Source organism: Heptranchias perlo, chromosome 4 (genome assembly GCF_035084215.1).
Source record: "Heptranchias perlo isolate sHepPer1 chromosome 4, sHepPer1.hap1, whole genome shotgun sequence".
Taxonomy (NCBI): Eukaryota; Metazoa; Chordata; class Chondrichthyes; order Hexanchiformes; family Hexanchidae; genus Heptranchias; species Heptranchias perlo.
Window position 1 is genome coordinate 111,101,185 of NC_090328.1, and position 16,266 is coordinate 111,117,450.

Here is a 16,266-nt window from a genome sequence, read left to right on the forward strand (position 1 = left end):
GAGCGGAGAAACTACGCCATGTTCTCCGCAGCCTTCAACATGTCATCAATGAGGACAAACACCTCGCTATGGCCATCCCCACACCTCCACTACTCGCCTTTAAACAGCCACCCAACCTCAAACAGACCATCGTTCGCAGCAAATTACCTAGCTTTCAAGAGAACAGCGTCCACGACGCCACACAACCCTGCCACGGTAACCTCTGCAAGACATGCCAGATCATCGACACAGATACCACCATCACACGAGAGGACACCACCCACCAGGTGCATGGTTCATACTCCTGTGACTCGGCCAACGTTGTCTACCTCATACGTTGCAGGAAAGGATGCCCCAGAGCATGGTACATTGGCGAGACCATGCAGACGCTGCGACAACGGATGAACGGACACCGCGCAACAATCGCCAAACAGGAGGGTTCCCTCCCAGTCGGGGAACACTTCAGCAGTCATGGACATTCATCCACCGACCTTCGGGTAAGCGTACTCCAAGGCGGCCTTCGAGACACACGACAACGCAAAATCGTCGAGCAGAAATTGATAGCCAAGTTCCGCACCCATGAGGACGGCCTCAACCGGGATCTTGGGTTCATGTCACGCTACACGTTACCCCACCAGCGAACAAATGTTATCTGTTTTTAATATAATGGGTCATTTGCTGGCTCTCTCTGCCTTCCGGATGTTTCTGCCTCTCTCTGTTTTTTTTCTCTGTTTTTTTTTCCCTGTTTGTTTTTTTGTTGAATGTGTATTCGGGGGTTCTGCAGGTGACACCTCTCTGTCTGAACACGGTGATTGCCTTGGCAACGGGCAGTTGCAGGTGCAGTCTGTAAACACCATGTATTGTTCTATATGTATAAATGCGTAGGCTTCAAGGAGCTCCTGAAACATTTACCTGAGGAAGGAGGAAGTCTCCGAAAGCTTGTGAATTTAAAATAAAATTGCTGGACTATAACTTGGTGTTGTAAAATTGTTTACAATTGTCAACCCCAGTCCATCACCGGCATCTCCACATCTCAAAATAGTAGTAATAAGGTTATTTCCCTAAACATAGGGATAAATTAATAATAACCCGACAAATGCAGACCCTTCTTCAAAATAGATCTGATGAAGGATCTGCACCCAATACATGAACTTGTCTGTTTTCTGCACAGATGCTAACTGCCCTATTGACTGTTTCCAGCATTTTCCATCTTTGTTTTAGTCTTCCAGCATCTGTTGTAGTTTGCTTTTTTCTTTTGCAAAAGAACAGATACAAAATATAATGTTACATATTATCAATATAAAATATGAAAAGTGCAAGCAACAAAATCAGTTTTTGGTAAAATAGAGGAAAAATAACGATGTAAAGACTATGTGACAGAAGTCAAGATGCGGTGTTAGCAAAGTTAAATAAATACTGAAGCTTTTGCATTTAAATTTGCATCTAACCTGAAGGTGTATCCCAATATGAGAAGCTGCAATAACAATAAAATTTTTGATGTGGAGATGCCGGTGATGGACTGGGGTGGACAAATGTAAGGAATCTTACAACACCAGGTTATAGTCCAACAAATTTATTTTAAAATCACAAGCTTTCGGAGATTATCTCCTTCGTCAGATGATTGAATGAAAAGGTTCTCAAATCGCATATCTTATACGATGTTGGGACAGCATCACACCAATCAAAAGGTGTCGTTGTTATTCAAACAGGCCAGTCACGGAGAACAGCACGTCCCAGTACACTCGATATACATTGTGTCTTTTACACAGGCAGGCAGAAAGAAACTCAAAATGGCAGAGAGAGAGAGAGAGAGAATTTTAAAAAACATATAAATTTTTTCCCCCTTTTTGCTGGTGGGGTTACGTGTAGCGTGACATGAACCCAAGATCCCGGTTGAGGCCGTCCTCATGGGTGCGGAACTTGGCTATCAACTTCTGCTCGACGATTTTGCGTTGTCGTGTGTCTCGAAGGCCGCCTTGGAGAACGCTTACCCGAAGATCGGTGGCTGAATGTCCTTGACTGCTAAAGTGTTCCCCGACTGGGAGGGAACCCTCCTGTTTGGCGATTGTTGCGCGGTGTCCGTTCATCCGTTGTCGCAGCGTCTGCATGGTCTCGCCAATGTACCATGCTCTGGGGCATCCTTTCCTGCAACGTATGAGGTAAACAACGTTGGCCGAGTCACAGGAGTATGAACCATGTACCTGGTGGGTGGTGTCCTCTCGTGTGATGGTGGTATCCGTGTCGATGATCTGGCATGTCTTGCAGAGGTTGCCGTGGCAGGGTTGTGTGGTGTCGTGGACGCTGTTCTCCTGAAAACTGGGTAACTTGCTGCGAACGATGGTCTGTTTGAGGTTGGGTGGCTGTTTAAAGGCGAGCAGTGGAGGCGTGGGGATGGCCTTAGCGAGGTGTTCGTCGTCATCGATGACATGTTGAAGGCTGCGGAGAACATGGTGTAGTTTCTCCGCTCCAGGGAAGTACTGGACGACGAAGGGTACTCTGTTGGTTGCGTCCCGTGTTTGTCTTCTGAGGAGGTCTATGCGATTCTTCGCTGTGGCCCGTCGGAACTGTCGATCGACAAGTCGAGCGTCATATCCCGTTCTTACGAGGGCGTCTTTCAGCGTCTGTAGGTGTCCATCGCGTTCCTCCTCGTCTGAGCAGATCCTGTGTATTCGTAGGGCCTGTCCATAGGGGATGGCCTCTTTGACGTGGTTGGGGTGGAAGCTGGAAAAGTGGAGCATCGTGAGGTTGTCCGTGGGCTTGCGGTAGAGTGAGGTGCTGAGGTGCCCGTCTTTGATGGAGATTTGTGTGTCCAAGAAAGAAACCGATTCTGAGGAGTAGTCCATGGTGAGTTTGATGGTGGGATGGAACTTGTTGATGTTATCGTGTAGTCTCTTCAGTGATTCTTCGCCGTGGGTCCATAGGAAGAAAATGTCGTCGATGTATCTGGTGTATAGCGTTGGTTGGAGGTCCTGTGCAGTGAAGAAGTCGTGCTCGAACTTGTGCATGAAAATGTTGGCGTATTGGGGTGCGAATTTGGTCCCCATGGCTGTTCCGTGTGTTTGGGTAAAGAACTGGTTATTGAAGGTGAAGACATTGTGATCCAGGATGAAGCGGATGAGTTGTAGGATGGCGTCTGGAGATTGGCTGTTGTTGGTGTTGAGTACTGAGGCTGTTGCAGCGATGCCGTCATCGTGGGGGATACTGGTGTATAGTGCCGAGACGTCCATCGTGGTGAGAAGTGTTCCTGGTTCAACTGGTCCGTGGGTGCTGAGTTTTTGTAGGAAGTCTGTAGTGTCGCGACAGAAGCTGGGGGTTCCCTGTACAATGGGTTTCAGGATGCCCTCGACGTATCCAGAGAGGTTCTCACACAGGGTTCCGTTGCCTGATACGATAGGACGTCCGGGTGTGTTGGCTTTGTGTATCTTTGGGAGGCAGTAGAAGTCTCCCACGCGGGGAGTACGTGGGATGAGAGTGCGTAGGATGCTTTGAAGGTCTGGATCGAAGGTCTTGATCAGTTTGTTGAGCTGGTGGGTGTGTTATTTGGTCGGATCTGCGGGTAACCGTCTGTAGTGTTCCTGGTTGTCCAGTTGTCGGTATGCTTCTTTGCAATAGTCCGTTCTGTTCTGTATGACAATGGCTCCTCCTTTGTCCGCTGGTTTGATGACGATGTTTCGGTTGGTCTTGAGAGCGTTGATGGCGTTGCGTTGTGCTCGGGTGACATTCTGGACTGTCTTCTGAGTGCGCCTGATGAATCTGGCATTGACGCATTTCCTGACAGCTTGGGCATACATGTCAAGCTGAGGGTAGCGACCCTCCGGAGGAGTCCAGTTTGACTCTTTCCTCTTCGGTTGCTGTACCGTGGATCCCTCTGTCTGCTGTTCTGGATCATTGATTGTCTCATTGGGTTCACTGTTGAAATCTTGGGGTTTGTGGTAAAATTCCCGGAGCCTCATTCTCCTGATGAATTCCTCTGTGTCCGCCGCGAGACCGATGCGGTCCATTTTGGTGGTGGGGCAGAAATTGAGCCCTCGGCTGAGAACCTCGATTTCGTCTGGTTGAAGGGTGTGGTCGGACAAATTGATGATAGACTTCCCTGTGGTTGTAACCGTGGTACCGGGGGAGGCTTGGTCGTTGCTGGTGGTGATGCCGAGTTTCTCAAGCTTCCTGCTCTTGGTTTTCATGTAGGCAGTGTAGTTCCGTTGCCTCGTCTGTTTGGCGGTATATCGTAGCTGGTCTGCTGTGTCCTGAGTACAGGTTGAGAGTATGGACTCTATCTTGGTTTCGAGGTTGTGGCGTCTGCTGTAGAGTTGGTGTATGAGATGGTTGCAGAGTGTGCGAGAGGTACGGCGGCAGAGTCTCTCAGCGTAATCCGAGTTGTATGTGGACTTGAGTGGGTTCTTGATCTGTAGTCCTTTCGGGATCTTGTCTGCTTTCTTGCAGCTCTGTAAAAACTTGATGTCTGTGTCGATATGCGCGATCTTCATGGAGATCCTTAACACTGTGAGCCGGCAGTTTGTGGTGTCGATAGTAGCCATGATGTGGAGATGCCGGTGATGGACTGGGGTGGACAAATGTAAGGAATCTTACAACACCAGGTTATAGTCCAACAAATTTATTTTAAAATCACAAGCTTTCGGAGATTATCTCCTTCGTCAGATGATTGAATGAAAAGGTTCTCAAATCGCATATCTTATACGATGTTGGGACAGCATCACACCAATCAAAAGGTGTCGTTGTTATTCAAACAGGCCAGTCACGGAGAACAGCACGTCCCAGTACACTCGATATACATTGTGTCTTTTACACAGGCAGGCAGAAAGAAACTCAAAATGGCAGAGAGAGAGAGAGAGAGAATTTTAAAAAACATATAAATTTTTTCCCCCTTTTTGCTGGTGGGGTTACGTGTAGCGTGACATGAACCCAAGATCCCGGTTGAGGCCGTCCTCATGGGTGCGGAACTTGGCTATCAACTTCTGCTCGACGATTTTGCGTTGTCGTGTGTCTCGAAGGCCGCCTTGGAGAACGCTTACCCGAAGATCGGTGGCTGAATGTCCTTGACTGTTAAAGTGTTCCCCGACTGGGAGGGAACCCTCCTGTTTGGCGATTGTTGCGCGGTGTCCGTTCATTTTTGACATGGAACAATAAGAAATTTTGACATGGAGCACAAGGTAGTTATTTGATCCTCTGGATTTGCCTTTGATTTTTTTCCCCTCCCTTTTTTATTCCACTGTATCTGTTTCATGTTCTGCATACAGGAAGGCAGCATATAGGTAGGTAGGAGGGTACCATTCTGTAGGTAGCCAGCACAACGCACCTGTAAATTCCATGATTGCAGGGGGAGCTCCTGACTCGAGGGGCAGCCCCATTACTGTACTAGATTAGCTTTGATTCGCCTTTTCCAGTTTTGATTTATCTTTTCAAATTTGCTAAATTGCTCAATGCCTGCCTAGGTGGACAAATGAGGGGCAAACACGAAATATGGGACATCCGAGGAGGCATTTATTGTTACAATCAATGGTTGCTTCTTACCTCAGCGTGTAGAGACAAATACTAGAGGAGACAATAGAGATTTAGAGCACTGAATTAGAGATTTAGTGCTCTGTAATGAACCACACCAGATAGGTGACCTAGACGATACTTTGTAAATTTAGATCACTATTATAAGATTTAAAATATAGGGCTATAGTAAGTTTAGGGATAATAGTTCCACATCGGGATAAAAGGCTCCGTTTATGGAAATGAAAAGAAACTTAGCAGTGGGTGACTGGGAGTGTAAAGCTAGGTGCTGGACTGTAATGCAAAAAAAATGGAATACTTTTTAAAACAAATCCTTCTACAAATAGGAAAAATGTGTAAAATGGCTCCATAGGAGTTCATTCAATAACTGGCAGTGAAGAAGAGTATTTTAGGAACGATAAATGAAGTGATAGTCCTTCAGATAGATAAAAATACAAAAAAGTGTTAACTAAAAATGTATTAGAAGGGCTAAAATGAATCTAAAGAAGACACTAGTAGAAAATAATTAGGACAATGGGAAAGCATTTTTTAATATATTTTAGGAGCCAAAAGTCAGTTAGGGAACAAATACGATCGTTGCAGAATGACTTTTGGAGACAGTTATAAATGCCGACAAAGGCATGGTCGAAGAGTTGGACCTTTGTCCCAGATATTAAACCGGAGACTGGAATGGAGCAGGAGGGGGCGATAGCGGGCAATGAACGCGCAACATCACGGAACGGTTGGAATGGCAAATTTTAACAGGAATGCCTCATTATCATTTTACTTCCGGGTTTCGCGTCTTCACTGCACGTGAGCTGGTGTGAGGCAGAAACGCATGATGCGATTTTCCCTCGACTTTTTAAAGGCCCAGTTCAGAGATGAAATGGAGGAGGACGTTTGGAGCTCAGAAGATTGTGCAGTGCTACGAGAACATAGAGATGGTTGGAAGGAGAGCGATGGCTACCCCTAGGTTTACTGAGTCTTTACTGGATGTTCTACTGGGTGCAGTAAGGTCCAGGGGGGAGGTCCTCTTTCCCAGCAAAGCAAAAAAGAAACCTGCTGCCACAGGTGGCACAGGAGGTCAGCAGCAGGAGTGTGACCCCTAGGCCATGGATTCAGTGTCGCAACCGGTTCAATGACATGACCAGGTCAGGAAAGGTGAGCAATATTCACCCAGATGCTGCACTGCACCCCTTTTCACTTTGTTTTGTCAGTCCTACTCCATTCACACCACTCCTCAGCCCTACATAACTCTCATCATGACCAATCAAACTGAGACAATGCACCTTCTCTCACCCCCACTCCCTCGGCGCGCTCACCTCTTGTTTTCTCCTTTCACCACTGCCAGTGACCGTAATCCACATCTCATCTTGTACAACCTCAGTCACCTTCAGCCACTCTCATCACACATCCTGAAATGGTGTTGTTAGCACAATCCTCAAAGGCATGCTACTTACACTCCTAATGCATGTGCCTGTTTCACCTTCACCGTTTACACTGCATCCATTGGATGGACACATTCCTCAGAGACATTCATAGGTATTTCATGTCACCCTTGCAGGAGAAGAGAGTACAAAATGCCAGGGAGAGAGCCAGGATTGGTGGAGTGCCATAAGACACTATAGAAATTTCCCGGGTAGAGGAGGAGGCGTTAGAGATCAACGGGCTATCGAGCTCCCTCAGTGATGGCGATGGCGAGGCTGGTGGTCCAGTGGATAAGGATGACAACATTAATGCTGCATATCCACATCTGCTACAAAGCAACTTCACCTTCAGTGGACCGCAGAACATTGACAACTCTTATGAATTGTTTCATGTGCAGATCATTCTAAAAGTGCCATCACTTAATATTATCCCTTCTCTCCTACAAGGCCATCACATAAAGATCAAGAGCCACTGACAGGACAGGACAAAGACTCCTCAAAGGAGCTAATACCTGGTGAGGATGGACCATCACATGATACAAGTGTAGCAGGCACCAGCACAGATTCCAGCACCATGGTTGGGTCTCGTAGTCAGATAGATGGGACTGCACTTGGTTACTCTCATGGCACAAGTGAGCAAGAGCAGAGAATGGTGGACAGATCAGCTGATGAGATTGCGTGCCAGAGGGCGCCGTTCCCTCCAAGCCTTGCTGAACAGGACAGTCAGACAGAACCCCTGGGGCCAACACTGAAAGGGGGGATGCTGGAGGCACAGCAGCAACTGTGTGAGATATTGGCAGGTCTGCCAGGCCCACAGTCCACAATGGCAGAGAGGATGGAGGAGTCCAACTTGAACATATGTGGGGTGATGTCGCAGGGCTTTTTGACACTGCAATCCACCTCGGAGTGTGTGGTGAGCTCCATGGAAATTGTAGCAGGCCGCTCATGTGAGTCAATGCTGACAGCCGTAGTATCCTGCATGCAGCCTCAGACGATGACTGTGCAGACTCTGGGCATGAACGTCTCGACCGGTCTTGACAAAATCATAGAGAGACCAGATTGGAGCTTCCAAGGTGTCACTGATCTCCTCCACTTGGCTCTCCCATCGAAAGGTAGGATTGATGTGCCACTGCCCCAGGGGAGTGAGGATGGCAGAACAGGCAAAGCAAGTGCAAACCTTTCTCAGAACATCTGCACGTCTCATCCATTGCCACCCCCTCAACCAGTACTCCACTTGGTGCCTCCACTCCAGCTGGCCCACACTGGCCCTGCACAAGTGCAGGATGAGCAGTCAGTAGCAGGGCCCTCACAGGCTCCAAAACCCAGAGGTCGTCAGCACGAACAACTCATGAGACTGAGAAAGGTTAACAGCAGCCTTCCACCATCTCTGCTGAAGCCACAGGGGCAATACTACATAGACGTGGCAGGGATAGAAAGAGAAAGAATACTTAAATCACAGAGGCTTAACACATGGATGTCATATTTATTTATTGTTAATCCATTTAAATTGTTCACTATATTAAAAATTTGTTACTCATACTGTTTCCGATTATTGAATGTACACTGGTCAGTAAGATTTTAATTTAATGGGTGTGAAGGGTCAAGAGAAGTTTTGAATCTCACAAGTTGGGAGATGTTGGACGAGTGCATTGAGGGTCACAGGACTGCTTGTGCAAGGGGGTATGGTTGGTAGGGCGACAATGGTGCAGTTGACATTGATCTAACTGAACCTGCGTGCATTTAAAGCATCCCTTGCGTCACGGGCAGTAATGTGTTCCGCTGGCCATGCGTCCCGCCCCTCATGATCTCCATTATCATTGACCTCCTTATCCGATGAGAAGTCATGAGCACCTTCTTCATCCTGTATCTCCAGACCTCTTGTCTGCGCTATGCTGTTTAGGACGCAGCATGCAACAATGATTCTTGACACCCTGGCTGGCGAATGCTGGGGAGAACCTCCAGACCTGTCAAGGCACCTAAACATTAACTTCAGCATTCCTATGGCTTGCTCGATAATGCATCTCGTAGTGATGTGTCTGTCTGACATCAAGTCATGGATGAGCTGGAACTTCATCCAATTAAACAACGGGAAGACCAAAGCAGTCTTATTCTGGTCCCACAAAAATTTCATATACTTGCCGTCAATTCCATCCTCTTCTCCGACTGCTTATGAAGGCAAATGATGCACAACCTTGATGTACTGTTCAATCCTGGGCTGATCTTCAAACTCCGTCTCTTATCCATCACCAAGACCTCCTCCGCAATGTCACCTGCCTCCGTCCTTGCCTCACTTCCACCTGAAGCCATTATCCATACTTTTTTAAATCTCTCGGCTTGACTTCACCAATGTTTCCTTGCTGGCTTCCAGAGCTCCACCCTATAGAAACTCCAATCTGTCCTGCACCACATCGCTATTGAAGGGGCCTCCCTGACAGTTAGCGCCATGTCGTATTGTGTGAGTTCAGCACATGGCGAGTGAAATGCTGGGGCTTTCGGAAATTGAAAATGAATCCTGCTTGAAGCACAAAACCCTAATTTAAATAAAATATACTGTCCTTTAAATAATCCCGAGGTGTGCTCCTGTGCCAGCACATCCATCTTAGCCAATATGGCGGGTGGCGCACTTCCGGATGGAAATGTGTGCACGCTACCTGCCAGCCATTTGGGACCTTAGTAGGCTGGTTCACGCTCGAAATACCGGAAATGTGCGGCTCAATTTCTAGGCCATTATTTCCTACCCTTCAGACATTTTCTTATTCATTCCCATGGTTTACCTTTAATCTCACAGCTTTACTTTTAAGTAATAGCCGTTTAAGTGGAATTGTGTCAAAAGCTTTTGGCAGTCTAGGCACACCTCATAGCAGGATTTTCAACAGTCCACTTGGGTTGTCATTTCCTCATCACCTGCCAATGAGATTGATCATACAGGATTTTCCCTTTCTGAATCCGTGTTGACTGCTGTTTACATATTATGCAACGATGTTCTTCTTTCCACAAGGAGATAGAATCATAGAATCATAGAATAATAATGCACAGAGGGAGGCCATTCAGCCCATCATGCCTGTGCAATTTACTCACTATATGCTGAGTTAGCCAATTTCAGCTGGTGAAGCAGATAAGGGCATTAGAATTGATGCTCCCTTGTACATATTATTCTACAGATAATATTCAAGTTAATTCCTGATCATTCATCCAATTTTTTTACATGGAAAGGAAGCAAGGCTAATGGGTCTGTTAGTTGCTTCTATCTGTTCTGGCAGCTTTTTGAATATGGACACTACATTAGTCTGTTCCCAGCCTACTTGCACTTACTCAGTGTCCATTGACTCCCCCATAATGATCGTCAGTGCCTCATAAATCTCTTCCCGAGTATATGTGATAAATACCATGGCCCCGATACTTACAGGGAGGCGGGGAGGGTGCGGGGGAGCAAGGTAACGCGGGGAAAATCCGGCAAGGCCTGGGACATGGGGGCCCTGATGATCTTAACGGCAGGAACTCATTAACATACTGTAGAGCCGCATCCTGCCCAGCAGCTGGCCAGGTTGACTGCCTAGTCGGTGGGCGGGAGGGAGCACTAGCGGCAGGAGGGCGCAGCCAGGGACCCTTGGGAACTCCCACCTAGGGTCAGCTGCCAGGAATCTCACAGGTTGGGTCGAGCTCCCCCTCACTTACTGTGAAATTTAAGTCGCGGCACCGATTATGTTATCACGCCACGACTTTGGTACGTTAATTAGGGCCTGCCTGCCTTTTGCAGGGACATCGTCCATGGCCTGATTTCTGCACTTTAAAATTTAAAGGGGCTGGAATGGGATCGGGTTGGGGTCGGTTTGCCCAATCCTAATATTTTATAGAATCATAGAAAGTTACAGCATAGAAGGAGGCCATTTGGCCCATCGTGTCTGTCTCAGGCCGAAAAAGAGCTATCCAGCGTAATCCCATTTTCCAGCACTTGGTCCGTAGCCTTGTAGGTTACGGCACTTCAAGTGCACATCCAAGTACTTTTTAAATAAGTTGAGGGTTTCTGCCTCTACCACCCTTTCAGGCAGTGAGTTCCAGACCCCCACCACCCTCTGGGTGAAAATATTTCTCCTCAGCTCCCCTTTAATCCTTCTACCAAATACTTTGAATCTATGCTCCCTGGTCACTGAACCTTTTGCTAAGAGAAACAGGTCCTCCCTATCCACTCAATCTAGTCCCATCATAATTTTATACACCTCAATTAAATCTCCCCTCAGCCTCCTTTGTTCCAAAGAAAACAACCCCAGCCTATCCAATCTTTTCTCATAGCTAAAATTCTCCAGTCCTGGCAACATCCTCGTAAATCTCCTCTGTACCCTCTCCACTGCAATCACATCTTTCCTGTAATGTGGTGACCAGAACTGTACACAGTACTCAAGCTGTGGCCTAACCAATGTTTTATACAGTTCTAGCATAACTTCCCTGCTGTTATATTCTATGCCTTGGCTAATAAAGGAAAGTATCCCGTATGCCTTTTCAACCACCTTATCTACCTGTCCTGCTACCTTCAGGGATCTGTGGACATGCACTCCAAGGTCCCTTTGTTCCTTTACACCTCTCAGTATCCTTCCATTTATTGTGTATCCCCTTGCCTTGTTTGCCCTCCCCAAATGCATTACCTCACACTTCTCTGGATTGCATTCAATTTGCTACTTTTCTGCCCACCTGACCAGCCCATTGATATCTTCCTGCAGTCTACAGCTTTCCTCCTCATTATCAACCACAAGGCCAATTTTTGTATCATCTGCAAACTTCTTGATCAAGCCCCCCACGTTCAAGTCCAAATCATTAATATATACCACAAAAAGCAAGGGACCTAGTACTGAGCCTTGCAGGACCCCACCGGAAACAGCCTTCCAGTTGCAAAAACACCTGTCAACCATTATTCTTTGCTTCCTGCCACTGAGCCAATTTTGGATCCAACTAGCCACTTTCCCTTGGATCCCATGGGCTTTTACTTTTTTGACCAGTCTGCCATGTGGGACCTTGTCAAAAGCCTTGCTAAAATCCATGTAGACTACATCAAACACGCTACCCTCATTGACCCTCCTTGTTACCTGCACAAAAAATTTAATCAAGTTAGTCAGACATGACCTTCCCTTAACAAATCCATGCTGACTGTCCTTGATTACTCCGTGCTTTTCTATATGACGATTTATGCTGTCCCTCAGAATCGATTCCAATAATTTGCGAACCACCGAGGTTAGACTGACTGACCTGTAATTACTCGGTCTATCTCTTTCTCCCTTTTTAAACAACGGTACAACGTTAGCAGACCTCCAATCCTCCAGCACCACACCTGTAGCCAGGGAGGATTAGAAATTGATGGTTTAATGTGTTAAAATTGGGGCGCATCTATCCCTGAGAAATTTTGTTTTGAGCCCTTTTGCCTTTCCAGGACTTCCATCTAATTTCTTTCAAAGTAATTGATTCTACTTGAGATATTTTTGTTTGAGGAGGGGCGAGTCGCTCATGTCTTCGCTTGTGAATACTTAGAGAAAGGAATTATTCAGAATATTTACTATTTTGTGCTCATCCTCAGTTTTTAGACCATTTGCATCTTTTGGCTTTCAGGTCTTCTGTAACTGCCTTCTTACAGTTAGTTAGTAACAAAAAAAAATTTTTGTTAACTACAGCCTCATCTGCTATACTTTTTTCTAATTAGTCCTTTGCTCCTTTGATCATTTTTTAAACATATTTCTGCATTTTCTGATATTCATCTCACTGAACTACCTTCCCTTTCTGCCTGCAGTATTTGTAGAGGTAATTTTTCTTCTGCACCTCGTTTTGAATTTGAATGTTAATCCATTCCGGGTCATAGAATCATAGGAAGACTACAGCACGGAAGGAGGCCATTTGGCCCATCGAGTCCATGCCTGCTCTATGCAAGAGCAATCCAGCTAGTCCCACTCCCCCGCCCTATCCCCTTAGCCCTGCAAATTTTTTCCTTTCAAGGACTTATCCAGTTCCCTTTTGAAAGCTACAATTGAATCTGCCTCCACCACTCCCTTCGGTCGTGCATTCCAGATCCTAACTACTCACTGTGTAAAAAAGTTTTTCCTCATGTCACCTTTGGTTCTTTTGCCAATCACCTTAAATCTATGTCCTCTGGTTCCTTCCGCCAATGGGAACAGTTTCTCTCTATCTACTCTGTCTAGACCCTTCAAGCTTTTGAATACCTCTATCAAATTTCCTCGCAACCATCTCTGTTCCAAAGAGAACAACCCTAGCTTCTCCAGTCTATTCACATAACTAAAGTCCCTCATCAATGGAATCATCCTAGTTCTGGGTCAAGTTGTTTATCCTGCCTACTCAGTATTATACCTTTAAAGGTAACCTCTACTGAAGTGTAAACCTCCACCAATCTATTTGCTTTAGTTATTCCTTCATTTAATTGAATTTAGAACTTTTAAAGTTATATACCTGGCTCCTGGTGTTGGGTATTTCTGATTCCCAGGTCATGTTAAACTTAATCAGTCTGTGGTTGCTGCCCCCCCAGGATATTATGACTTTAATTTTCTGTACATTTTCTGGGTCATTTACAAATATCAGATCAAGATGAGCATTGACTCTTGTGCCTTCTTTGACATAGAAATATGTACAGTCATGAGGGGAATGAAGAAAGTAAACCTAGGATATCACTTTAAATTAAGTTGCAAGAATAAAACTAGGGAACACAGGATCAAACTAGCAAAAGGTCATTTTAGCACAGATATCAGGAAATTCTACTTCACATAGACCGATCAACATGTGGATCAGGCAGAGTAGAGGAGGTGAAAATAGTGGAATCAGTAGACCAATTGGATGTTACATGGGGGCACTTCATCTGTAATTATTTTGTGATCTTACAATCTGCTGGAGATTAGTCAACTATCTTTGGGGTCAGGGAGAAATATTACAGAACTTTCCCTCAGATGATTAAAAAAAGTACAGTCAAATCCTTTGTAGGGCAGATTGTGCATCTTCCACCCTCCATCTTTCACCTCCCATCTTCCACCTTCCATAAACTTGAGCTCACCTAAAACTCTGCTGCCCATATCCTAACTCGCACCAGGTCCCGTTCACCCATCAACCCTGTGCTTGCTGACCTACATTGGTTCCCAATCCGGGAATGTCTTGACTTTAAAATTCTCATCCTTGTTTTCAAATCCCTCCATGGCCTCACCCAACCCCCACCCCCCCGACCTCGGTAACTTCCTCCATCCCTACAACCCTCCGTGATCTCTGCGCTCCTCTAATTCTTGCCACTTGCGCATCCCCGATTTTGATCACTCCACCATTGGCAGCAGTGCCTTCTGCTGCCTAGGCCCTGAGCTTTGGAATTCCCTCCCTAAACCTCTCCTCCTCGCTACCTCTCTTTCCTCCTTTAAGATGCTTCTTAAAACCTATCTCTTTGACCAAGCTATTGGTCACCTGTCCTAATATCTCCTTATGTGGCTTGATATCAAATTTTGTTTGATAATCGCTCCTGTGAAGCACCTTGGGACGTTTTACTATGTTAACGCCATTATATAAATGCAAGTTGTTATTCTTGTTGATGCATGGTTTGTGGAAGAGTGGATTTGATTAACCAAATTGCCTTGTCTCATTACCATAATTGCTTATGTTCTTATGGCGTTAACAGTGTCATTGTAGCTTCAGTGCAGTAACAGAGAAGTGTCCTGTTATTGATTCCAGTCTGTCTGTCGTCATTGACAGTTTATTAAGATTTACGTCATTGAATCCCAACTGGTCTTCAGTTGTGCGCAGCTAAAGCAGGTTTCTCAGTTCCTTTCCTAAATCTTATCATGTTGAATCCAGAAAGATGCCTTTATTATGCTGTCCTTTCATTATTGATTTTTACATTTTTTTACACATATACAAAAATTTCAAAAGAACTGTGCTTTGCGTACGCTAGTTACAATAAGGTGTAACACTAATAGCACGTTTCCTCAGCAATGATATTTGTGGTATCCTACCTTGAGTATTTCCTAACTGTCCTCGTAGAAAATCCGTTTTTGATCAACATAGTCAATCTAACATTTTTTATTTGTCAGGAGTGGTTAGATTGACAAAAGAAAAATACCACATTGTGCCAAAATTGGGAGAGCTGTCCCACAGACTAGTCAAGCAACAGCCTGACATAGCCATACTCACAGATTCATACCTTTCAGCCAACGTCCCTGACTCTTCCATCACCATCCCTGGGTATGTCCTGTCCCACCGGCAGGACAGACCCACCAGAGGTGGCGGTACAGTGACATACAGTCAGGAGGGAGTGGTCCTGGGAGTCCTCAACATTGACTCTGGACCCCATGAAATCTCATGGCATCAGGTCAAACATGGGCAAGGAAACCTCCTGCTGATTATCACCTACCACCCTCCTCAATGTTGAACACCACTTGGAGGAAGCACTGAGGGTAGCAAGGGCACAGAATGTACTCTGGGTGGGGGACTTCAATGTCCATCACCAAGAGTGGCTTGGTAGCACCACTTCTGACCTAGCTGGCCGAGTCCAGAAGGACATAGCTGCCAGACTGGGCCTGCGGCAGGTGGTGAGCGAACCAACATGAGGGAAAAACTTACTTGACTTCGTCCTCACCAATCTACCTGTCGCAAATGCATCTGTCCATGACAGTATTGGTAGGAGTGACCACCGCACAGTCCTCGTCGAGACGAAGTCCCGTCTCCGCACTGAGGACACTATCCAACGTGTTGTGTGGCACTACCACCGTGCTAAATGGGATAGATTTAGCAGCTCAAAACTGGGCATCCATGAGGCGCTGTGGGCCATCAGCAGCAGCAGAATTGTATTCCAGCACAATCTGTAGCCTCATGGCCCGGCATATTCCTCACTCTACCATTACCAACAAGCCAGGGGATCAACCCTGGTTCAATGAGGAGTGTAGAAGAGCATGCCAGGAGCAGCACCAGGTGTGAGGACAACACAGTGTGCTGAGAGTTCGGTAAGTGTGGGAGTTGAAGGGTTAATCTCTTTAAATCTAGTGCATATTGCTTCAACTGTTTAAGGTCAATTTAAAAGTTTAAATTTCTAAGTTTCTGTCAGGCTTCAGCAGAGAGCTGCTGTAGCAAGTTAATTGGTTAGCTAGATTCAATTGGTCCCTGAAGGTGGGGCAGGCCTGACTCATCTGAGTCTCAACTGTAGAAATACAGGGGTCTGTCAGTGCGGACAGCACGGTGTGAGGACAACACAGTGTGCTGAGAGTTCGGTAAGTGTGGGAGTTGGGGGAAGGAGGTGCTGCTTTGCCTTGCTTTTCCTGCAGAGCGGTAGTGGACCTGAGAGCGGTGAGCGGCGGGAGTGAGCGAGACCAGAGCGGGGATAAAAACAGCGCGGAGAGAGCGA